A 12,246-nucleotide genomic window follows, 5' to 3' on the forward strand; every position below is an offset into this window, starting at 1 on the left:
TAATTGTATGTTTTCACTTTGATTCGTAACTATTTTTTTTGCTTACCAGACCCAACAGCTCTGGGGGAGTAAGCTGGATTCTAGTCAGTCTCGTATGTCATCAGCAAAGCTATTCTCTCTCCAAGTTTCCCACTGGAATGCCAAATGCTGCCCTTATTTGCACCTTCACAACTCTACTGGAGACAAGGTGTCTACTCAATTGCAATAATTTGGCCTGAGAAAACTTTACTGTTGGCAGTGACTTTCAGATCCCAGTACAAGGTTTTTACTGCTGGCAGTTAAAAAGAAAAATATTTTTATGCCTAGTCTGAGTAAAACTGATGCAAATTCACAGAGAGAGAGCAAATACAGAACTCTACCATACATTTTTACAATGCTTCATTTCAGAACTGCAGCTTACTCCTCATCAACAAAAGCAGCTCTATAAATCAGCTTGGGATGACCATTTGCCACATGGCAATTTGTAAATTTTTATGATTTGTAATAGATTTAAGTAAACTTTCTAAAAAGTCTGAAGAAAACTATGAAATGTGCTGCTGTATTTGCACCCAGGAAATTATCTTTGCCCACTGAAAGAACAATCTAAGGGTAATAACAGATGAGAAAACATTCATAATGTTCTATTCCAGTAGACAGCTATGGTAACAAATTAAAGCAGATTTTCTCTTGAATAAAGATTACCTCCTCAATTGTATTGCCCAGCTCTGCCAGAATTCCATACATACTGCAGCGAGGGATGTTATGTAAACATTCAAGAGAGAGAACACCAACAGCACTAACTTCTGCATGGGATTCTGCTACCTAACAGTTTAGACCGCATTGAACAGAATTTCATGTACATAATGCAGTTTTGCTTAAGTGCCAGGGGCTGGGTAGACACTCACAGTGACTTTAAAAGAGAAAGCCGGATAACCTCTAAAGGATGTCCCAAATAAATGGTGAGCACCAGTGTTCAGGTTCATCTGAAGGAGAGTGAATAGTGATATGGACAGTTTTACAGTTATATTTGACCTATATTTGGGTTTGTGAGGGGAAGAAAAATCATGCCATCTCCCAGTTTACATGCTATTCAGTCAGCTACCTACATGTTCACTCGTAATACACCTCAACTGTTGTAACTGTCTAGTATTCAGAATACTACAAACACAGATTTTCAGTCAACAACTCGGGGAGTAATTTCATAACTTCTGGGTGAGCTGCAGAATAGATTTTAGTAAGGTAACCCAAAACTAATACTAAAGTGATAGTGGAAGTATAAAAGATACTTTTGAAGTTCTCCCAGGGCACTTAAAAAAGTACATTTTGTTTTAAAACTGAATTTGTCTACATTCAGGTTTCTCCTATTGGATCTTTTTCCTGTCTTTCTTTTCTTTCCTGCTGTATTAAGAATCCTCTCTGTTTGCAAGAGTCTTCTCTCCAGATGAGGTACATGCACATTATGGTCATGTTGAGTATTACTCTTCTAGGGAAAAAAAACAACTAGAGCTTTTTAAGTTTACCAGTGTTCAACTTACCTCTTTTGTAGCTCCCTTCAGATCTTTTCTCAGATTGCTAGTGCAACTGTAAAATGTGACAGCAAAACTGGACAGTGTCCCTCTATTATATTTTTTTTTCTAATGAAGCTAAAAGATTGACACTTCTGAGCACTCTCCTGCTGAAATGTTTGGGGATTGCATGCTCATATGAAGCTCACGACATCCTCTATCCCTCAGCTGGAAGTTACTGCCTCCTATTCCTGAAACTTGGCTGCTCACTGTGCACATGATCCTGTTTTGTTGCAATATGGAGTAAAATAAGTTCATTTGGGCTGCCAGTTACTGTCTTCTGGCCCAGGCACGACAATACATCAGCTGCTCCAACAAGGTCATGAAAATTATATGAGAACTCTCTGGATTAGCTCTCACATAAACCATCACACTGGAAGGCAGCAATTCATAGAATCATAGAATACCTCCAGTTGGAAGGAACTCATAAGGAACATCGAGTCCAACTCCCTGCTCCTCGCAGGACTACCTAACACTAAACCATAGGACTAAGAGCTTTGTCCAGATGCTCCTTGAACTCTGACAGGCTTGGTGCTGTGACCACTTCCCTGGGGAGCCTGTGCCAGTGACCCACCACCCTCTCAGTGAAGAACCTTCTCCTAATGTCCAGTCTGGGTTTCCCCTGATGCAGCTTCATTCCATTTCCATGTGTCCTATCACTGGTCACCAGAGAGAGGAGATCAGGACCTCCCCCTCCACTGCCCCCATGAGGAAGCTGTAGACTGGGATGAGCTCACCCCTCAGCCTTCTCTCCTCCAAGCTGAACAAGCCAAGTGACCTCAGCCGCTCCTCGTAAGTCTTGCCCTCGAGGCCTTTCGCCATCTCGGTCGCCCTCCTCTGGACACACTGTAATAGTTCAATGTCCTTCTTGTACTGAGACACCCCAAACTGCACACAGTGCTCGAGGTGGGGCCGCAGCAGTGCAGTGTAGAGTGGGACAATCACCTCCCTCCACCGGCTAGCGATGCTCTGCTTCATGCGCCCCAGGGCACGGTTGGCCCTTTTTGCTGCCAGGGCACACTGTTGACTCATATTCAACTGGCCATCAACCCAAACCCCCAGATCTCTTTCCACGGGCCTGCTCTCCAGCCACTCCCTCAATCTGTATGTCTAACCAGGATGTATAACCATCCCAAGTGCAGAATCTGGCACTTGCTCCTGTTAAATTTCATACAGAGATTGCACTCTTTAATCCCTAAATCTTTTTTCAGTCACAGGACACAGCTTGTTTTAATTTAAGCGTGACCTTTCTACTCTATTTCTGGATGGCATAAGTTTGCATTTGACTCTACTAAGAAGAGTTTGCTCTGTAGCAAATGATTAATATACTAAATAATTTTAGGACAGTGCTTATATTATTGCTGTCACTGGTATAGTCTATAGGAAAAGCATATGGCAGAAGTTTGGGGCTGTCTAAATGTAGAAGAAAACATACACCTTTTGTTGCTCCCATCTCAGTTAATGGTAAATTATTATCTATTTATTTATTACTATTTTATTACTTTCTCTTACTTTTGTTTCAAGGAAAAAGAATCCTGCCAAGAAGATTTTAAACAATCAGAGAGCCAGTCTCTGATCTACTTACTTATTTACACTAAACAATGCTATTTCTCTAGCAACTTGAACATGTATTTTGGTCTTAAATTCAGACCTTGATAGAAAATAAAGATATTTCAGGAATGTTATATGTTATAAAAACATTCCTGTAGCCTAAATTCATTCCACATAAGTTGATACCTAACACATAGATAAAAAGAAGGTAGTAGTCACTTCCAGGTAGAAATTCCAACTTTAGATAGGTGAACTGCCCTCTGGATTATGCCTCTCTTTTTCCATTTAGACTACCTGTAGCCTGAAGTTAGGTATGCAGAATCATATAGGGTGAAATCAGACTTACATGCTTACACTCCTAAAGTTTTCCAGGTTGTTGCTAAAATCCATTTGTGTGTACTGTTTTTAATGTTTCAGTTTAACAAAAAAAATGGATAATTTAAAAGACATTTTATTAATAATCTTATAACAATCCTGTATGGTTAAGGTAAGGAAGTCCCTGACAACAATAAATTAAATGCCCACAATTTCCACAAGAAGCTATTAGCTTCCCCTAGCAATGATTTTTGACATTCAAGATACTTGCTACGGATGCAGAAAAATAAAGCAGGCTTGCAGCTCTTCCCATTGGTAATAAACTATTCCATAAATAAACATTTGCTCTCTTTCCTTCTTAGGAAAATTACCTTTACTGCTTGGATAGATTTTCCAATATATAGGTCAATCTGTCCTAACCTTTTCTGAAGGAAAATGAGAAATGTTCCCTATGAACAAGATAAGACGTACTGTATCTAATGGCACTGTTTGCAAACACCAAATAGCAGCAGACTCAAGAACTGCAATATAAAGCTATCAATTAATTTTGTTGTAACTGTATGCACCTGTGAACAACTGCTTAATTAAAGAGGCAAACAGAAATCTCTCACAATAATGCTTCAAATTACTTGCATTTATGTGACTCAATTAGTTGGAGTGGATAAATACAATTGGAAAGCTGCCATGTGGACTTCTGGAAATAAAGAAAAGATAGAACTGAAGAGATACAAAACCAAATGGGAGGACTCAGGCAGATAGATACAGATAATTCTCAGAGGTTCATAGGCCTATACAAACAGAGAAGATAAAAGAAAAAGATTCTGTGTAAATACATATAAATACCTCATTTACTGTCACGGAGTTCTGCTTTCACAGACAGGAACATTAAGGGGATTGTTTGTTTTGGGCAGCATAGTCACAGGGCTCAGATTTACTCTAACTTTGCCATCAGATATATTCATCCAATTCCCTTTGCCTTTAGGGAGTGGCAGAGGTGTTTACTGCTATTGTAGACATACTAGAATGTCTTGCCTACCCTCTAAATGTTCCTCCAGAAAGGCACAGGTCTTCCATAGTCTCTGACCTATCTACCTGCATAAATGCCTCAGATACCCTGGGGGTGTTTGGATCAGGAGCACATTTCTGAAACAAATCTCCTCCTAGTCCCCTTTTCTGTGCTGTGGTTCCCATCACAAAGCAGCTCCAGAGCATGTGAACCAGGCTTTTCGGGGACGAAACTAAACTGGAAGACGCTCTCCCTGTGAGCACACCAACTGAACATTCATCCTCTGGGGCCAGACAACATAGAACCCAAAGTGAAAAAATATGAGATGCATGTGGTGTGGACACCAGGTCTTGAGTGCTGTGAGAGTGCTCCTCTTGCTTGTCACTACCTCCTGATGTAGACAGGCATTTAAAATGACACCAGACACATTAAGCACTTGAATTCCTTCTTCCATTTTCATGTGCCTGTTTCAGAATAGGATTCAACCCCATATATGTGCAAGTCCATTGCTGAAAATGCCTTTTTCTCATCTTCACATGCAGTTCAGTGTTGTTCAGTAGCATTTCAGGAAAGCTTGCTGCTGACAGCCGTTGTCTGCAATGGGGCATTTTATTAACACTGAATGATAGACACTGGGGGCCAGTTAAACAAATCAGACTTTCCCTTCTTCTGAGAGGGCTCATCTAGAAATGGCAAAGGGGATAAAAGACTGGATAGATTACACTTAAAAGTACTTCCAAGTGTAGGGTCCAAAACATATTTTAGATATCACTTGTTAACTCTGTCTTCTAAACACAACCACTAATTTTTTTTATTTAAAAAATAGCTGTCTTTTCTGAGCTCACAGTCCCAGGCATTCTGTTCCTTAAAGAGTGGCCAAATACACCTGACTTGGCATTTGGGTCAATGATTTGTACACGTACATTGTAACTGAGCAGTAGGATATTACTCCAGGTGGAGGGGGGAGCAAATGATGAGGGTAGAGGAGGGAGCAAGACCTGCTGAAACCAAAAATGCAAAATGATTATTTTCTGAGGAAAAAAAATAATCATTAAACCAGCTACTATTTTAGACTTATATTCAACAAAGGCATCAGTTGGTTTTTTTTCTCTTTCTAGAATACTTACTAGCATATTGGTTTATAGCAGATATGTTTTCAATACTCAAATACATACGAAAGTTTCTCTCAATATCTTCAAGGTTAACACTGAAATGAATTTTATTAAGACACAATTATTCATGGGTTCTAAAAGAGTATCTGTCCATTTGAGGCAGAAGGGCTACCCATATATTTCAGATGTTTCATTACACCATTTTCACTACGCTAGTATATTAAAAAATAATCTTTATTTGGTTTTCTTCATTTTCTTTCCTTCTTAACTTTTGATTTCCCTCACCTTTTCTGTTTCTCATTTTTTGTAACTGTAACCTGAAGATCTCAAGTTTCCTCATATTAATTGCTTTGGTTTTTACTTTAATTCTATATTTTTCATTTACAGCAAGGTCATAAGATATGCATAACTGACCCTATTCTTATTTCCTTTTCCCAAAAAAACAAATCATGCAGGTAAAGGCACAGGATACAAATAGATTTGTTAGCCAATCCAATCTGGCTATAAAAATCTACCTGTGACTTAGAGGACAAAACTCCTCACACTTCTAATTGAAGTCAACTACCCAGCTGACAGGCAAATATGCTTTTGAGGGCTCTTTTGCTGCTGTGATGATAGCATCTTGAGGTTGTTCCCAGATGGAGGGGAGGGAGGTAGAAGTGAGAGTCAGAGAGTGTGACAGTCGCTCATCTATCTTGGAAACAGAGGACCTTGGAAATATGAATTAAATTAGGCTGTGCTTTCATGAACACTTTAATCTAACTTAAGTATGAAATGCTGCTAAAGGAGATGATCCTTCCATCCTCCCCACCCCAGCTGTCTGTTCCCACCCTTTCCCTTGTGCCAGCACGTGAGATCATATGGCTACCTTGTAAGCTAAGTCTGGGAACTGATCCAACACCCAGCCTCCCAAATATTAAAACTTTTTAGTCGGATCAGTTCCTTTTGCATAAATGCTAAGGGGGGGGGCGGGGGGGGAATATACAGGCAGAGGAAGGGCTGAGGGAAGGACCACTTGCAGCAGTAGCCTTGGCTTAGATCATCTCAACGGCGTTGGTAAACCACAGACTTAGTCACCCATGGGGCTTCAAATGCAGGCCTGACTCAACAGGACCAAAAGCCAGCACTGCACTTTATGGGTAGCAAAGATGCCGTCCTAGGATAATACGGAGGAAAGCTGCCACTTTCAGCACTTGTTGCAGTTCTTATAAGACTAATCAAACTGATGCGAACTGCATGGCAATATCAAAGAAGTATTGTGATGGCACTGAGCATTTTAAAACAAGGGAGAACAACAAGCTTATTTTAAATTATTAAGGTTAGAAAAATCCCATGGCTTTCTCTCTCTTTTTTTTTATTTTTTATTCTTTTGGGGGCAAAGGGCTCAGGCTTCATAGTTATTAAATGAACTGAAAATTGCTTCTGCCCAAGCGTATTTTGATCATTATTGTTCTAATCAAACTATGCTTGTTTAATAAGAAAATCTAAAGATGAGAGAAAGATTTCTAATCAAAACAATGTTCTCAAAAAATTATGGAGTACACTTTCCTAGATACTTATGAGTGGTAGATGACTGTTTTTTCCTTCTCCATGCTAGGTATGTATGCACTATATATGAGTAACGAATCAAGCAGACCTCTCAGGTCAAAAATCTTGGTAATTTTGAAAGTTGCTCTCTGTCTTCCAGCACAGCATGCATTACCTTCAGTTAGCTCCTCTTGGTCAATATAGCTGTGAAGATAGAATTTGCACTCTATTTGTACAGCTGGTACCCAAAGTGATGAAAGGTATGACAGGGTTGCACGGCCTTGGCACAGTAACTCATGAGAGTCCCATAACATGTCATTGTGGCTACAAGTGCAGAGTTCATGAAGATTGTTGAACTCGTAGGACTGTGACCCTGTGTGATGTCTCCTGTGCACTCCAGAGAGAACTCTGAGGACCAAAGTAATACTATATTACTTCTTTTCTTTTCTTCCAATATGTCCTCAGCCAAATTCCTGTGACTGAGCAGCTGTAGGAATAGTGATGAGTCCGATGAGGAATGTGTCTTTAGGGTGAAGGCTATGCCCAGTTCAATAGTCTTGAAGGTTTTTTTATTTATTCTTTCTTTCCTCCTTCCTTCCTTCCTTCCTTTCTTTCTTTCCTCCTTGCCTGCCTGCCTTGCTTCCTTCCTTCCATTTGCTCAACCTACGGTTCATATATGAAACCGCTAAGGACTTACGACAAACTGAAAGCAGAATGAAATATATAAAAGGAAATCCTTTTGACCAAATGTAGATACCTATAACATAGACATGAGCTACCAGTGAGCTAGTCATCCAAGCTCCCTGTACAGAAACTTCTAGGCTGTAATTCACTTCATCTTAAAACAGAAGTCTATAACAGGTCAGGTGAATAGTAGACTAGAAACATGTGTTTCTCTGCATTGACTGTAAAAGTTGATTAGCTAAGTAAGTAGGTGACTACGGTGCAGAGATCTAAAGCTGGGTGGCAGGAATCCTGTCACTGACTACAGAATTTTTTCTTAACTATGATCCTCATCATGGCAATCTTTAATAAAACAAAAGATAATAGACAAATCTTTAATGACCATGCTTGAACTTCAAGTTTGTGTGGGATTTTACCCATGGTATCCAAATCTACTACAAATTAATTATAATTTTTGAAAAAACTTTTCACATATTCCTACTATTTTTTAGTTTGACTAAATTTTCTCACTGTTCTGCCCAGAGACTATTCCAAATAGCATGGTCAAACTAGAGCTGTATGTAGAAGTAATAAATGAATGAAAAATGCATAACAAACTTTTCAGTTCTTCAAGAATAACCTCTATTAATTTTTCCCTCAAGTGCTAAATAAAATTGTAGTTTGAATAGATTTGGCAGAAAAAAACCCTTACTTAAAACAATTCAACAGCAATGCCAATTTCTTTTCAAGAATATATTGATTCCTTCTTGCAAATTATTACTTCAACCTAAGTTTTGAAATTGAAACTCAGTTTTGAATGGCAAAATATTGTTTGTTCAATGTTCTGTTTTCAGAGTGCTTTTGTGCTACAAAGGCATTTCACCATTATTCTCCCTGATTTCTTTATCTGAATAAAAAAGAAGGAGAAGAAAAAAAACTTTGATGCATTGTCATGCTGTGATGGGATATGTTTTTTGAAGTCTTTGCATTGCCTTATTGGTCTTTATTATTTAAATGCCTGGTTTAAATTTATATGATGAATTGAAGTCTGGGGGGGTGTACCCATATTAACTGTAATCCAGCCAGCACTTTGGAGTTTGCTGCTACCCATATTACTTTTGATTTGTGTGGCAAATCTCCAGGTTTGAAGTTTCATTGCAAGTGCCTGAAATCGGAGTAGGATGAGCGTTGTTATTTTCATTGTTTGGAAAACAAAAATGTACCTCTGATAATTTTTGTCTTTGATTACTGCTTCTTCAAAGGATTTAAAACAGAATGAAAGCCTTTGAAAATTTTAGAGATGAAGAGACATGAGAGTTATTCTGTATGCACCAGATAAACAGATGTCTTAGCTTTCAAACTAAACCCAGAAAATATAATCACAAGCTTCATCAGAAACAGATAACAATCTAGGTGCACAGTACTTTACATTTTACTAATGTGCAATGGGAGAAATAATAATACTACTTCCTTCACTTGTCTAAATATTTGTTTCAGGCTAACAGCTCAAAAAACATGTTGGTAATAGCAAACAAAATATGATAAATTCCTTTGAGGGGGAAATATTCTCAGCATAATGTCATTATAAGCACAAGTAAACACACTTTGAAATGTATTTGCAAATAAGTAAGACACTCATAACGCTGAAGGTATTAAATTGTGAATTCCCAAATTAATAGGTACCAGATGTCATGAGTGCTTTTCATCCTGTATTAGAGTCACACTGAAAAGTCCCAATAAACTTAAGCTGAAGTTGTAATCATCCAAAGGATGACTACATGACAGGGCTCGTTCTTAATATGTGAAAAAATGCCTGCTTGGAAATATGTAGAACTGTTTAGAAATAGCTGATGGTGTGCATTACTAAGTCAGACTCTGCAAAATACCTTCCAGGAAGCCCTAAAATATGGGCAGATTTAAATCACCCACAGAAGAATCATATACGAACGAAATGTAGGGTTTCTTATGCTCCTCTTGGTTCCCGATACTCAGGATGTTAAACTGGTGCATGCACCTGAGCTGCAGATAATGGGCAGGGTAGGGAAAGCCATAGGAAACATGGCTAAATTGAGCAGAGAAAAGCCCAAAGGAATTCAGATTCAGTTTATGGTTTCTTTAGACTGCATTAAAAGGAACAAAGTGATTTCTCTAGTTCCAAAACAAGTTCAAATGAGTTGCCTCTGTTTATGAAATTACGTGCTCCCACATCAGAAAGACAGTTTGCTCTGTACAGTAGAGGCAAAATAAAGTATGGACAACACACAGTGCTATAGTTCACCAGAAGAAAATTGAGTTCAAAAGAGAAAGTACATAAATAGAAGTCACACTCATTTCCACTGCAGAAAATCATAATTAAAATAGTGTTCACAGAAGACAGAAGAAATAGTACCAAGAAAAAGAAGGTTTTTCAAAAACATAGGAAAGAAGAGAGAAGATAAAGTTCCAATTCAAAGAGAAGTGGAAAGTCATGATTAAAATTAGGAGAAAAGGAAAGATCAAGCCTTAAGTAAAAGGAAGAATAAATAGGGTTATTTAGAGACAAACAAGGTATAGTGAAATATTTTAATAGTATGTACATCAGTTGTCTCTCTAGGCTTTGAGATCCAGATGTTGCTCGTCAGGTGTAAAGTTAGGCTGAACAGGATTTTAGTATTAATGCTGAGATTTAAAATTGAAAGTAATTTGTATTTTGAAAGACATTATATAGAAAGATCTATCAGAAAGCAGCCAACGTATGAATATTTCAAGACTACAACCAGAAGTAAGACTATAAGCCATACAATTTTTAGGCTTTCACTGGTAGCTAATTATGATTCTTGTTCTTCTGTATACACTGCTCTACAGATGGCAAGCTGGACCTGGAACACAGATTGCAAGAGACGGAGAAATAATGACATTGGGGAGAATTAAAACCATTTTAGACCAAATGTGTTTGATTTGGATTAAAATTTTAGTTAAAGACAAGACATCATATCCAAAACCCTGGTTGGCTCATGATTGCTGCTTCATTGCAGTTGCACTTCCATTTAGACCTCAAAGGAAAACTTTGTCTTCATGGTGGCACCCATAGCTATGTCTACACTGATGCATCTGGGGACTGATCCCTGACAGCCCAAGGGGCGCAGACAGATTCACCGCCACATTGTTTTGGGCCAGCTTCTCTCATTCTCCCCTATGGGTTGGTCATATTTTTTTCCTGGGAAGACTCCCTGTGGCTCTTATACTACATTTCTATTTTTCTGTGTGTATTTTCAGTTTGAAGGGTCTGAATTGATGTGAGAACTTGTGCTGCCATCTACAAGGTTAATGACTTATAACATAAAGCTGAGGGGAATTGTGTGCCTGAGGATAGTGAGGGTGCTTAAGAATGAAAAGCCTCTTGCGACAAAGCAGGAGGGCTGTTGAGGGAGAAGGGATAACATGTTGTGTGTGATTTGGACATTGAGGAACTATCCACTGAGTGAATTATTCTCACATGGGTGCCCAGCCTTTGTCTTTGATAGACCTAGCTGTAGTGCAAAATGGTAAGGTAAGCAACAGTTAATTAGTGTGAATGATTGGGTGTCCAGCTCACCCAATAATTCAGTAAATTACCAATTCTCAGTAAATATATACTTTTAGACCTGATTCTGACCTTGATTTACACTGACATAAATTAAGCAAAATTAGAGTTGTATTCATATCCATGGAGGAAAACAGCTGCTTTGAGTCGGAGTCAGAGCCCTTCTGGACACTATATTTTGTCTGCTGTCTTGTCTCAGTGTATTTAAGAACTATTTCATTCTTAAAATACATAAATCATATATTTAATAATTCAAATGATACTTGGTATATATATATATATATGAAACTGAGCAGTAAAGCCAGGTTTATGCTACCCTCCATGCTCTGTCTTCTGTTTATGCTCCTGTTTTGTTGGTATTGGTTGTGCTCTAATTTCTTTCTGCCTCTCTGTAGATCTCACTGTCTGGTTCCCTTTGACACCAGCTCGGTCTAATGTCAGTTGAATATAAAACTGAAATCTTAAGGGAGATCTTTTCCTGTTCTGGCAGTTCTCGAATAGCTAAACTTCATTTCAAGACGGGTTTGGGTTGGGTTTTTTTTTTGTTTGCAAGCAAATCTCTAGTCTGTATATGGAGAGAGAAATGGTAGCAAATAACTATGCATATAAATTCCTATTTATTGAAAATGAAACTATTATAGCAACATAAAAATCAATGTTTGTCCAATTATTTTCTGCAGGCAGTACAGTACATTGCAACATAGTTTCTCATTAGATTAAATCAAAACTGTTCTTAAATACCATTTTACCAGCTGTTACTGAATAAAGGGTGAAACAAACAGTTTGTAGTATCAGATATGTAGCTTTCTGGCACACATCTTTGCCAACATTACAACAGCTGTGTATAATGTTTAAAAGAAACAAATGCCCTCGGTGGTTATTCTTCAGTTTTATTGAAATTCACCTTTTTTTTTTCCCCGAAGTAGCATCCTATATTTCTGCTGGTATAAAGTGAACCCACTGCCA

Source organism: Aquila chrysaetos, chromosome 14 (assembly GCF_900496995.4).
Source record: "Aquila chrysaetos chrysaetos chromosome 14, bAquChr1.4, whole genome shotgun sequence".
Taxonomy (NCBI): Eukaryota; Metazoa; Chordata; class Aves; order Accipitriformes; family Accipitridae; genus Aquila; species Aquila chrysaetos.